We start from the raw sequence: 15,036 nt of genomic DNA on the forward strand, positions 1-15,036 counted from the left end.
TTACTTTTTTATTGTTAAAGTTAAGTAATTTAACAGGGAATTATTTAGGATTTTCCTATACAACAATAATCCTGTATCATTTTTTTCTTGATATATACAGAATCTTCATAAGATGTGGATTCAATTCATTCTTCCTTTGAGGAAATTATGTTATTGTGGTGTATTTAGTGGAGGTATTTACTTCAGGGATGCCACTTGCCTTTATGCTAGATTATCTTTGTCCGTTATAACTATCATCTTCACTCTAATTCCTCAAATCTCTTGCCTGTGATTATTTTAATGGCTCTCTCAGGCCAGTAATCCAATTTTTAGATATGTCTATCCCTTTCCTTGGACTTTTCAAGTTTGTTTATGAAATCTGCAATGCTATCATTTTAGTTTGTTGTCTGTTTCATTAGTTCTACACTTCCATATTCATGTCATTCTATCTTTGGGCTCATATTTTTATAAAGTTATTTTCTATCACAACATACTATCCAGGAGTTTTCAGATTAAGATGGCAGAGAGAAGCATAAGCACAGGTTTTCCCTCCCAGGACACCTTAAAAAATGAGCAAAAATTTTTTTTAAGGCAAAAACTGTACATATGTATATGTGTGTGTGTTTTTTTTAATGAAGATGAATTGTTACATGACTGAGATGGTTTACACATGGCCCCAGAGGTCAAGAGGATAGACTTAAAAATGTTTTTAAAACATTGTGTTTCTGAATTTATGGCTATGTGTGTATATGTGCATATGTTTATATTTCTACACATAAAAACTATCTGTCTCCAAAGATAGTCTCGAAATTTGCGACCCAATACAATTTTTCTTAGTTAGTTGAATTAGTTCCTATAAATTCAGTCCAGGACAGATCAGCTCATTTCAGTTTAACTAAGGGTTCTGATCTTGGCCAACTCTCACATTAGTGTGAGAAAGTAAAAATCAAGCCTCAGAAAATAACTCTCTTTGCCAGTATTTGCTCTAGTCACCCTCCCACTTCCCCAATTACTCATTTAACCAATTTTTTCCAGCTCTCACCTGCTGGACCTTTGATCTCTTGGCTTTGTGATTCAGGTCTCCTTACCTGCTTTTAATCCCTCATTGTTCTGACAACCTTTTTGGACCAGTTTCTTTGTCTGTTTCACTAATCTACTGACTTCTTGTGACCCATTCAATTTTGGTGACTCTGCAACTTGAAATATGAGAAACTTGAGCTAAACAGCTAGTTCTAAAGATATCAAGAGTTTATACCTCGGCCTCCTAATATAATGCACAACGTTGAGGGAGACATAATATGGTAGAGAAAGGCCATGTATACTGTGGACCAAGAAAACAATGATGCCTCATCTTGTTAACTGCTATGCTTACTTCTTTGTCCTTGATCGTTTACTCCCATAGCTTCCAATAATCGGATAGAGTCAGAAAGGCTAACCCAATCTAGAACTTCTTTTATTGTGTGCTGATGTAATTCCTTAAGAACGTATTGGAAGAGGCAGGCACATAACTGAGGACCAGCATCAGTCCAAAGTGTCTCAAAATAAATTACTTTCCAAATAGTTCAAAGGGATGGAGAAACCAGACAGACTTTCTATGGTTGGTAAATGCTGGCATCAAAGACAGATGATCAATTTGAATTGCAGTTTGCTGTATTTTGTGCTTTGATTGGCAGCATAAGTGTCTTCCTGTTATTCTTGGCAAAGCAGAAAACTCAAATTTTGTCTTTGGTCATTTTTTTCTTTATTATTTTTTTTTTAGCTGTGTTAATGTAACATTTTCCAACATTGAGAAAAAGCATTAAATCATGTTCTCTTTGCTCCTGCCAAATAATTATTCCTATGATGTATACTCTAGGACTTTTCTGAACTAAATTAATCTTACATTATGGTAGTGCTCTTAATATTCTCTCTGAGACATGACCCCCAAATTTAATGATTCTTATTAGATATTTCTTTCTGATTCTAGGTTTCCTTTCTTAATTTTCAAAATTTCTGTTCATATTTTCTTGTACATATGGCTATGTTATGTTGTAATTCTAATCTGGTGCTATGCCCTTTAAATTAAGAAAGGTGTTTAAATATTTCCCTCAGATATTGTACCAGCAGTGGGGATGCATTTGTGTAAGGGGTGAGATATGATAGAATCTGACTGAGAACTTACAATTCCCAAGATGTACAAATTAATCATTAAGAGGTACTTTGAAGGAAAAATAAACCGTCTAAAGACATGGTGAATGAATGTAGTAGAGCAGTTTCAATTCCTCATAACGGTGAGGGAAGGAGGTCAGGAACCGATTAGGCTTAGCATTTATGGGGTATTGAATTCTCAGTGTCTTCTATAATGTCTCTCCACTCAGTCTGTCAAACTTTAAATGTTTCTCACCCCTGTGTGAACTCTAGTAAATTGTTCAGTTCCTACCTTCTCTGTAGTTCTTTTATTGGTAGATATACTTTACCTGGCCTTGAGGAGACTGACCTTGAACTTGAACATCTTACTATTAGGCCAAAGATGCAATGCAAATTTCTGGATCAGACAAGGCTAAATATTAACCTCACCACTTCTATTCAGCATTTTTCTGAAGATCCTAGTCAAAAGAATAAAGCAAGACAGGAACTAAAAACATAGATTGAAAAGGAAGAAATAAAATTGTCTTTAATCATAGATGAAATGAAAGTACATAGAAACTTCTGAGGAATCTATAACCAATCCACTATAACTAATATGTGATTTTGGTAAGGTCGCAGGATATGAAGTCAATATACAAAATTTAATTGCATTTCTAGATACTGACAATGACATTTGGAAAATAAAATTAAGAAAACAATAACATTTATAATAGCACATAATATACTTAGAGATAAATCTAGTGATATGTATCTATACATGCAAAGCTATGAATGCTGCTAAAATAAATTAAAGACCTAAGTAAATGGACAGATTTGCCATGTTCATAGATTAAACAATTTAATATGATTATAATCCCAATCCTCTCAAAATTAATGTTTGGATCAAAAGCAATATCAACCAAAATCACCAGGTTTTTTATGACATTTACAAGTTGTTTCTAAAATATATAGGAAAGTGCAAAGGACGAAAATAATCAAAACAATTTTGAAAAAGAACTTGAAGGAAATCCAATGCCTTATTTCAAGACTTACTATAAAGCAATGATAATCAAGATAGTGTGATATTAATATAAACAAGTCAATGAAACAAAATAGAGTGTTAAGAAAAAAACATGCTTTAGTCTTAATGCTAAAACAAATACCATGCAATGGGTTAAGTTATCTGCAGGAATTTATTGGTTCATGGTTTCAGAGACTAGAAGTCTTGTTTCCTCCCCGGGTTGAGATCTGCTTTCTAGCTGGCAATGTTTGGGGTTCCTTTGCTTTCCTGTCACTTAGCAATGTACATGGCCATGTCCTCACCTTTCTCTTCTGGGTTCTGCTGACTTCCATGTTCTGGCTGCTCCCTGTGGTTTCTCTGTGCATCTGATTTCCTTTGCTGATAAGGACTTCAGCCATATTGGATTAAGGTCAACCCTCATTCAGTTTGGGCACACCATAACATCTTCAAAGGTCCTCTTTATGAATGGATTAATACCTGCAAGACGAGGGGTTGAGACCTGAACATGCCTTTTGTGGAAGCTGTAATTCAATTCTCAATGCCATACTTTAAAGTCAACTGACTTATCTTTTACCAAAGCTCCAAAGCAACTCAAGGGGTGGAAAGAAAGCATTTTCAACAAAAAGTGCTAGATCAATGGTGTTATATGAAAATAAAATAAATGACTCTTGACCTACCTGACAAAATGTATAATTATTTTGAGATGGACCATAGATCTAAATATAAAAGTCAAAACTATATATAGCTTTTAGCAAAAAACATGGGCGAATAACTACATAATGTTAGTGTAGGCAATAATTTCTTAGATAGGACCTAGTAATCTCCAACCAGAAAACAAAAATGACTAACAGACGTTATCAAAATTAAATAAATTTCCCTAGAAAGATCATGTTAAGAATATCAAAAGGCAAGCCACAGACTAGGAGATTATATCTAAACAAATAGAAAATGGTAAAAGGACTTGAATAGGCATTTTACAAGAAAGATATACAAATGGCCACTATACACATGAAAAAGTGCTCAATGTAATGAGTCATCAGAAAAAACAAATTAAAATCATGAGATACTAATTCATTCTCTCTAGAATCGTTAAAATTTAAAGATTGATAGCACCAATTGTTGATAAGAATGTGCGGCCATCTAAAACTTATAGATGTGGCTAGTGGGAATATTATATGGTGAAACCATTTTAGAAACATTTTGGAAGTTTTTCATAAAGTTAAACAAATAGCTTTTCACAATCCAACAAACTCACTTTTAAGTATTTATCTAAGAGAAATGGAAATACACACTCCAGAAAAGACTTTTTAGTGTAGCTTCATTATTAGTATTTTAAAAATTGAAAATGAGGGGGTACAAGTGTAGTTCAGAGGAATAATTCTCACTTGCCATGTGGGAGACTCAGGTTCAATTCCTTGTCCATGCACTTTCCCAAAAACAAATAAACAAGCAAAACAAGCAAACAACAACAAGAAAAAAAACCAAAGAAACAAACATATTTAACAAAATGGGACTGCAATAACAGAGTACTCATATGGAAAAATAATGAAATGTGATCCCACCATATAGCATATGAAAAAAATAAAACTAAAAATGACCAAGTTTCCATCAACAAATGAAAGAACAAACAAGCCCTGGTACATCTATACAGATGTATCCAGTAGTATTCCTACTACAGCAACATGGCTGAGTTAAAGAAGTCAGACACAAAAGAGTTCATAGAGTTTGATTTCATTTACTAGTGCTTGATTTTCATCCAACTGTGCTATATCAGTCAAAACTCATCCATGCTGGAAGTAAACAGAACAATGGTACCCTGGGGTGAGGAAAGGTGTGGGCAGCACAGATTGACTGTGAAGGAGCAGAAGGAATTTCTCTTATATGATTAAAATGTTAGATATCTTGGAAAAAATATGGGTTACATGGATGTTTTAGTTTGTTAAAACTGCTAGAATGCAATATACCAGAAATGGAATGGCTTTTAAAAAGGAAATTTATTAAGTTACAGGTTTACAGTTCTGAGGCTGTGAAAATGTCCAAATTAGGGTACCGACAAGAGGTTACCTTCACTCAAGAAAGGCTGATGCTGTCTGGAACACCTCTGTCAGCTGGGAAGGCATGCAGCAATGTCTGCTAGCTTTATCTCCTGGCTTCTTGTTTCATGAGGCTACCCAGGGGGTATTTTCTTTTTTCATCTCCAAAGGTCTCCAGCTGTGCAGGCTTTGCTAGCTCTAAAGCTTTTTCCAAAATGGTTCCCTCTAAAGAACTCCAATAGCAACCCCTCCTTGAGTGGGTGGAGACACATTTCTATGGAACCCACCTAATCAGAAGTTAGCACTCACAATTGGGTGGGTCATATCTCCAAGGAAACAATAAGAAAGATCCCACCCAGCAATATGGAATGAGGATTAAAGAACACGGCTTTTCTGGGTTACTCAACAGTTTCAACTGGCACAATGAGTATATGCAATTGTCCAAACCCATCAACCCTTGAAATCTGTACATTTCACTTGGTGCAAATTTTAGATCAAATTAAAGAAAAAATTATAATGAAAAAAGAATGCATACCATAATTTTGCACTTTGATCTCATCTCTTCATAAAGCCTATTCTTTATTTTCCTCTCTTGATGAGTAATTGAGTGTAAAATTAAACTTCCTTTACTTTCAAAACTGGTGAGCATATCTATTTAAGTAAAAATATATGTTGAATACCAGTACCATGCATGTCTTTAAAATGTAGCAAAATGAAAACACAAAGTTCACATTCTCATGAAGCTGATACTTAGTGGAAAAGCTCAGAAAATAAACAATAGATATATAATATTTAAGTTGGTAGCAAATGATACAAAAATAAAGCAGTATAAAAGAATGAAAGTGATGGGGCATGACTACTGGTACAATAAAATAAAACATTCACAACACCACCTCTTGCAAAATCAAAACTGCATCTAATTGAACCTCTAGAGGAAATCACTGGTTTACAGGAAATACAGGAGACAGAGGAAGATGTTAGCTGTACCACACAGTACCATATGCAAAATCCAAACTGTGATAAATTCTACAAAATATTTCTTCCAAAAATATGTGGCAAAGGTGGAAAAGAGAGGGGAGGGCAAACCTATGGTTTGAAAGTGATTTCAAAGCCATAGCAACCAAATGCAATGTGTGAACAAATTTGCATCCTAATCTGAACAAACTATTAAAAAATCTAAAAATTTATGGATAATCAACAAACTTTTAACACTTGCTTGATAGTTGTTCACAACAAGGAACCATGTGTTCATTGCTTAGGTGTGAACTTGGTATTTCTTTTTTTTTTTTTACATGGACAGGCACCAGGAATCAAACCTGGGTCCTCAGGCACGACAGGCAAGCATTCTTACCTGCTGAGCCACCGTGGCCCACCCTGAACATGGTATTTCTTAGGAAACTTTTAGAGGGACATGTTAAAGTATTTATGGATGAAATGATATGTGTGGGATTTGTTTCAAATTAATCTTATTGCAGAAGGTACGTGATGTATAGATAAAACATGCATAGATAAAGCATAACTATTGAGGCTGAAGGTGGATACATATAGATTTATTATAATGTTCTCTGTACTTTCATATGTTTTAATATTTCCATAAATAAACAGTATAAAAGAAAATAAAGATTGGAAACAATACAGATTTGTGGTTCAGAATGTCAGAGATTTAAATTCAGTTCTAACTGGGTATTACCTTACTGACCTCCAGTAGTACTAAAATCTTTTTGCACTTCAGTAACCCCATCTGCTCAGTGGGGATAATAATGATACTTGCCTAACAAGGTTGCCAAGATTCAGTGAATTAATACTACCTTAAAGCATTTACAACAGTGACAGTTGCAAAGTATGCGCTAATATACATTAATTAGGTATTAAAGGAGAAGTTATCTAAACTAGGAATTAATTTTGAAGCTCATATAGAAAACTTATTCTTATTGTGTGCCAATCTCAAACTTCGTAGTTGTTTTCTAAAGTCTTTAGCTGAATATGATTGTGGGACAAAATGTGGGCACAGCAAAAGAACACTTGGAACTTAGGTCTGCAAAGGAGGGTTGGGGTGTGTGAATGTGGATATATTTACCAACTTCCTTTTATGGAGCCCAAGAACCAAAAATATGATAATTTTCAGATAATTTTGGCACTTTGGAACTAGAGTCAACTTAACCCTTTCTTTTGCTAAGGAATAAAAGCAGGGTCCAGAGAAGTGGAGTAATTTGCTAAATTTCACACCAATGGCAATTAGAAAAATTCTAGAATCTAGGTATCAAGATTCCAGTAAGACAAGTCATGTGTCTTATATTCTATATGTGGGGAAGGTCCATTCATCCATGAAACCAACTACGATTAAATTATCTTACAATTTATCTTATTTTGCAATTTGACAAATGGTATTAAAAATTGGAAACAGGGGAAACAGAAAAGAAATCAGGGCTGTGAGGGCTGAAGAGGGCTGGAGCAGACAACTAGGATATGACTCCCCAGCTAGCGACAAACAGAATCATTTTCCGTCACTCATATCTTTGTTCTGCAGGGTCAATTTTCCAAGGAATTTTGTAAGTCAAACCTTAGGTAGTAATAACCATTATCTTTTGAGTCTCAGATTTCCTTCCTTATTTGTACCCTCGTGACTGATCAGGCCTCTTTAAATGATCACGCCACAAGCTCAATAATAACTGTGGCATGCATTCTTTGAAGTTTGTTGGGAGGATCTGAAAGTATCATTTATTTGCCTTGAAATTCAGGAAGGATTTGTATTATTTGATAGTGTCCTAAGTGTTCATGGAGAACATCCAAAGAAAGCATGCTCTTTTCCTGCAATGGTTTTCAAGAAGGAGTGTATATTTCTTGCACTGTCAAGAACAGAGCATTAATTCACAAGGCACTTGGGAGGTAAAGTGTATTTCAAAGGCATACTCAAACTTATCTCTTATGGGTCAATTATTCTTGGGGGAATTTTAATCAGTGAAGTGAAAAAAAAATGTTTACAAGGAGACTAAAAACTGTAGGCATTATTCAACGTATTGCCTTAAAAATGTACAATTAGTCAAAACAGACCTTTATAAGGATCTATGAAGTCTTCTTTATGCTTCCTCACTATGTAAATTGTTCATTGGAAAGAAAACCATGACGTAGTTACAATTCGTAGAGACTACTTGTACATGGGAAACATTTCCTAAAATCAGCAGGATTTTCAGCAAAATATTTTAGTTTAAAACCTTTGGGTTTAAAAAAATTTTTCAGTAGCAAATGTACTTGCAACAGAATCCTTGTAGCAATTTTTGTAATTTGTACTAATTCTGGTGATTTGTAGTCCCCTTGACATTGCGTCTTTCTGTGTGACAGTGGTTCCTAAACTGTGGACCAGCAGTATGAACATCACCTAGAAGTTTGATAGAAATAAAAATTCTCAGGCCCCACCACATACCTACAGAATCAGAAACCCCATGGGTAATCTGCATTTTAACCAGACCTCTGGGTAACTCTAAAGTGTACTAAATTTTGAGAACTATATGCTGTTCCTCTGCCTAAAATAAATGAAGTGCCTTTTCCGGACCAACTCCCAAAAATACTGTCCTCTCCTATGATACCTTGTGCCTATCTATATGATTGAACGTCATTGCCTTTAATGATAAATATCTGCTAATGTTTCCGTGTTAACCAAGACACTGTATGTGAGAGCTACTTGGGGGCAAGAATTTTATGTTATTCATCTCAAAACTCCAAGTGCTCTATGCGGTGCCTTTGGCAGAGTAGACACTCCAAATTTTTTAATGGAGTCATTGCCTGAGAAAGTCAGCTTTTGACTTGTGACTAAATGTGAACTTTGGGTTCATAACTGGACTCATCAGTGATACATCTAACCATTGTGTTGAGCTGTTCTGAACTCAAGAATTGAAGTACTGAATTTTGAGATTGCCTATCTGAATACAGTCCCATCCCCTTCAGGGTCATCCCTTTTACTTTTTTTTTTGTATGTTGGGGGGGTCACATTTCATTCTTTTTCCATGTGAGTATCCCTGTTATTACAGCATATTTGTTGAATTTTTGTTTGTCTGTGGGAAGTGCGTGAACTGGGAATTGAACTTGGGTCTCCCACATGGCAGGCAAGAATTCTACCGCTGAGTTACCTGTGCATCTATGTCCCTTTCACATTTTAAAAAAGTATTGAGAACCTCAAAGAACTTTTGTTTACACGTGTTTTATCTCTTGATATTTACAAAATCAGAAAATTGAGACTTTAAAAGATATTTAGATATTAATTAATTTAAAGATACCAATAAAACAACAATAAAGCCATTAATAATAAAATAACCTTTTACATTTTAAAATGACACTTTTATTTTAAAAACTCTATTCTCCAAGATAGAAAATATTTCATGAGAAGACTGCATAGTTTTACATTTTGAAACTCCTTTGACTGTCTTTCTCAATAGAAAACTGTGGACGACCAAATCAGTTTTGCATTCAGTTTCTTGTAAGCTGTTGTTTTGGTTGGAGTTTATGCAGAATACCAGACATCACATAGATATACAGTTAGAAAAGGAAGGAGTATGTAATAACCTTATCAGATCGTATTCTTCTTAAGCACTATAACAAAATATGTTAGGCAGTAACTTATTAAAGATTAGTTGCAATGCGGAATTAAAACCATTTGAATAAACTCTGCATACTTCATTACATTAAAATCAATTTGCCTTGCACTTGGGGAGATCTTTTACTCAAGCATGACTTTCAACCATCATGCATTGGAAATCTGGAAGGTACTGGTTTACCGAGTTATGTAGATCTTACAAATGTTGGCCCATTTCATCATACACTATCAGAAAACCACATTCATTGACATGACCACTGATTTCATCAGAAAAGACTTTAAGTATTGTGATGCTAATAAGCACTTGATGATGGATAAAAGTTTTCCGAAATTCTGATTTTCTCTTGAAATTTTACCATTGGCAGCAGTACTTGTTTTTCTTGAAGTAACAGAGTAACTGCATTCAGAGAAAATGTCTATCAAATACCCATTTGAATAACCATAGTTACTCTTTGTTCTTTCAAGTAAAAAAAAGATGTTTAAAGTATCAAAGGGCTAGTTCAGTTCACCTTATTCAAACAATCACTTAAATGCTTTTCCTTGAAGCAATCATGTATTTCACTATGTAGCAGAAGTATTTTATTTATACTTCCAATTTCATTACGCAGAATGCCAAAAGACATATACAGGCATTGTTTTTTTTTTCTTTACTGTTAGTGTGTGGGTGGTGAAGAATATAATGACTGCTAATAAAGTTTGGTGCCACTGTACTGATTCATGCTAAGGGACTAACAGTTTTAAGCACCAATGCATTCACACCATTAGTGCAAATAACATCTTAATAGTATTATGAAAATAGTTTTGACTTCCTGATAGGGTCTCATTGGCCTCTGGGGGTCTGTTGACACACTTTGAAAACTGCTGTCTTATAGTAAAATATACTAATATTATGATTCAATGATAATTCTGATAGAATTTGATTTGAAATGAAGATATAATTTTAAAGAGGAGTACTGAAGAAAAACAAAGAAGAAAAACCCTCACTTGACAAGGCCCTCAAAAGGAGAGAGTATTGATTCTAACTGGGGTATGTCCAAATAACTTTTACTGAAAGATACTTCAAGGAGTATATCTCAGGGGCATACTGTGACCTGATCATTGTGGTTTAATGATAAAATGCAATGAAAAATGAATAAAAATCTAATACAGAATTAGAGAGCAAATGAAACATAATGAAAAGAATTTTGCATCTGAAATGTAAAAAAAATACATTTTGGATTCTCCCTTTTATTTCTTTTCTACCATGGAATAATCTTGATTTGACAATACAACACTGAAAAAATTTAGGAAAGTCTTTTGTCCTTTCTTTTTTTTTTTTGACGTGGGCAGGCACCGGGAATCGAACCCGGGTCCTTGGGCATGGCAGGCAAGCATTCTTACCTGCTGAGCCACCGTGGCCCACCCTGCCCTTTCTTGTATAGCATAGAAGAGTAATAATTCTTTTTTCCTTAGAATTGCCCTATAATGTTTCAAAGAAATGAAAAATCTGCTTCAATTTATTAGCATTGGATAGCAACTCTAATACCAGACTCAGAACTGGGGGAAAATTTTACCCCCAAAGTAATGTAACAGATAAAGTCAGTTTAAGTGCAAATATACCTAGTTTGATAAATAGGTGTATGGATCAAATAAAAAGTATATATTTGCACATGATACATTTGATTTCTATCAAGAATGCTTGGTTTTGAAAGGAATTCCAAGTTGAGTCTTTGTCAGGCATGTAATCATGTCCTGTTTTTCCAACATTTTTTACTGGTTCTGGTTATCTTTTCTAAACATAAAGTAAAGCATTTTCCTTGTAGAAACATAGAACATAGTTTACATTTTTTTCCTAGGGAAAAAAAGGAAAGAGAAAGGAAGGGAGTAGTAAGAAAATCATCCTTAATGCTATACTACACACTTGGAGCATTATGACTGCTTCTTTTTGTGAGGAGAGGGGGTGGGGGGCACAGTCCCAGGAATCAAACCCAGGTCTCCAGCATGGAAAGTGAGCATTCTACCACTGAACCACCCAGGCACCCGGCTGTTTCTTCTTAATTAAGGAAAAATACATACTCAGTATAGAAAATTTGAGAAATATACAAATAAAAATTTATATAAGAAATAGGAATCATAAAGAGTGGTAAACACTATTAAAATTTTCCTTCTTCCCTCTTCTTCATCTCTAATTAACCTGTTAACAATCTGAATGCAGCGGAGTTAAAAATATGAGAAGGTTTCATGTTTTTTCTAATCTTTGCCTTCAACAAGGTCAGGTTGAAGCTTTATTTTTTTCGTTCCTTATTGATATATAAGATCTAACACAAAGCTTTGTAATTCCAATCTCACAGCCAATGTAGCATTCAGAGCCTCCGGAATCCCAGGGAATTCCACAGATAACCGAGTGTAGAATACCACAGATAACCGAGTGTAGAGAAGGCATTCTTTACTAATTCATGCCTCCTTCCCCGCTTGCCACCCCTTCCCAACTATAATCTTTGCTAAAGTTCCTTCATGCTGCTTTCATCCTTCATGCTTTCTCTCTCTCTCATGCCTCTCCTTCTATACACGGTTTTTTCATGTCTTTGAGCATAATTTTATGACTGCATATTATGCAGTCTGTCAAATGATTATTCTATAGATGTCCGTTACGATTGGACTCATTTTGTTTTATAAACCTGACTTTAAAAAAAGACAGAGCTCAGTGAAGTCGTAATGAATCTGACTTTAAAACAAGACAGAGCACATTCAAGGCGTGATGAAACCTTATAGCGCCCATCTATACAATTTCTTACTATAGAATTTCAATTTGGCTGCAGTGGTCTTACTTGGACATGTGTTTCTCTGTCAGACTTCAGAATATTGACTCAGTTGGTATTATTTTCTAGAAAGAAATATATGTAGTTCCCCCCCTCCCTTTTTTTTTTCAAATCTCAGGCACCAAACACAATGCCTTGAGGAAGTTCTTGAGTGCTTCTTTTCGTCTGCTGCAAAATGAAAAGCTTTACTGGTTAGACAGCTAAGATCTCAGTTCCCAGAAATTCTGACCAAATATGAAGGCCTCTGGCTTCAAAGAGCTGAGCCAAAGAGTGGATGTGTGTGTGTGTGTGTGTGTGTGTGTGTGTGTGTGTGTGTGTGTGTATACTGTGAGAAATAAGTTCTCAAAGACTCCTTTTGAAGTCTTAACTTCACATGGAGTCTGAATTTGAGACTTTTTTTTTTGGCTGTGAGTCCCATCCAATATGAAAGCTTTTCAAGTTAATTTCAGAGAAGTCTGGCCCTTGAGGCTTCCTGGGAACTGCGCTGACTTCCTCAGCAGCCAGAGCCATTACCAGAGCTGGCCAGATGTGGGGGTCGGTCATCCCAGCTGCAGGCAAGTAAACTCCAGGGTAGCACAGCCCGCCCTCACCCATCCATGCCCACACCCAACCCAGGGAGGGTGATGACGTCTCCACAGATGAGGAGGAACTGCCAGCCTGAGTTAATAATGGCTTTTTCCTATGTTGAGAAACAATAAGAACTTGTCCTTGAGCATTTATTTCTAATCTTATAAGTCTTTGTGTATCTGGAAAGCAAGGTTATAGAAGGGATATACCGTATAGACCCTCAATGCAAGCAACGGCTGAGCTGACCTATCATTTGCTGCTATGATCTCAGAGCATGTCACACTGAAAGCAAACCGATCTATAGCTGTGGCCAGGACTGTTTTTATGCTTGAAGAACAGCACCCCCTTACCTACCTGGCTCAATGGACTTTGTAAAGACCCTCTCCAGTGGGCAGTCTCCTTATTATGACAGCAGATAAGTCTTATCAGGCCAAATTTTTGACACGATCCAAATTCTTAGGAATCTATGAGGAAATTCTCCAGTATGTCTCTCCCTTGAGAGCATGTCTAGCTGGAAAGGGAGGATTCCATATTCTGTTCAGTGAAATCTGTGGTCTTTCTTGGCTATCCATCTATTTCTCATAGACTCAATGAACCATGTGCCCTCACCCTGAAGACTGAGCAAGTGAGTCTGAGGGTAGGTGTTTTGAATTTATGCAGTTCTCTTTAGAGTCTGTGCTGAAACTACTTGCCTGATCCACCCAACCTGCCTTTTCTTTCTACTCTGGAATGCAGAGAAAAGAGGAAGCATAAATGATTATGTGAAATGACTATGGACCCATTGTCTCTAATTATAGTCTCCCATCTTGATAACAGTGATAATTTTCACAGATAGATCCCTGAGCAAGATGAGTACTTACAGGGCAGATAGAGGAAAAGGAGTCACTGAAGGAAATCAAGCAGGCAGAAAGGTAGGAAGAGAATCAGGAATGGTGTCCTGGGAACCTGCTTAGGAGAAGCTGGCATCGTGATGGAATGGATGCCATCAAGAGGTATATGCCCATTGAATGGATGTTCAGTGCAAAGGAGCCATCAAGAGGTATATGCCCTGCAATGTGCCTTGCTTCTACATGGGCTAATGAAGATCATTGGCCACTCTCAACAAGTAAAGTATTAATTTTTAGCACTAGAACTGAAAGACAGATTTTAAGAATCAAGCAGTGTACTGGTTTGAAAGGATGTATGTCCCATAGAAAAGCCATATTTTAATCTAAATTCCATTTCATAAAGGCAGAATGATTCCTATTTGATACTGTATGTTTGAAACTGTAACCAGATCATCTCCCTGGAGATGTGATTTAATCAAGAGTGGTTGTTAAACTGAATTAGGTGACGACATGTCTCCACCCATTTGGGTGGGTCTTGATAAGTTTCTGGTGTCCTATAGAAGAGGAAACATTCTGGAGAATGAAAGAGATTCAGAGAGAGCAGAGAATGCTGCAGCACCACGAAGCAGAGAGTCCATGAGCCAGTGGCCTTTGGAGATGAAGAAGAAAAATGCCTCTCAGGGAGCTTCATGAAACTGGAAGCCAGGAGAGAAAGCTAGCAGATGATACTGTGTTTGCCATGTGCCCTTCCAGCTGAGAGAGAGAAGGCCTGACTGTATTTGCCATGTGCCTTCTCACTTGAGAGAGAAACCCTGAACTTCATCAGCCTTCTTGAACCAAGGTATCTTTCCCTGGATGCCTTAGATTGGACATTTCTATAGACTTGCTTTAACTGGAACATTTTATTGGCCTTAGAACTGTAAACTAGCAACTAATTAAATTCTCCTTTTTAAAAGCCATTCCATTTCTGGTATATTGCATTCCGGCAGCTAGCAACCAGAACAAGCAGCATTTAAGAGATCAAAGAATGAATGGAAGGAATGTGGATTAATCTTCCTAGTATCTCTGTTAAATGGGGGAAGGTAGAATGGTGTAGAGATAGACAGAGGGTTAAGGA

The sequence above is a fragment of the Tamandua tetradactyla genome, chromosome 4 (genome assembly GCF_023851605.1).
Source record: "Tamandua tetradactyla isolate mTamTet1 chromosome 4, mTamTet1.pri, whole genome shotgun sequence".
Classification (NCBI taxonomy): Eukaryota; Metazoa; Chordata; class Mammalia; order Pilosa; family Myrmecophagidae; genus Tamandua; species Tamandua tetradactyla.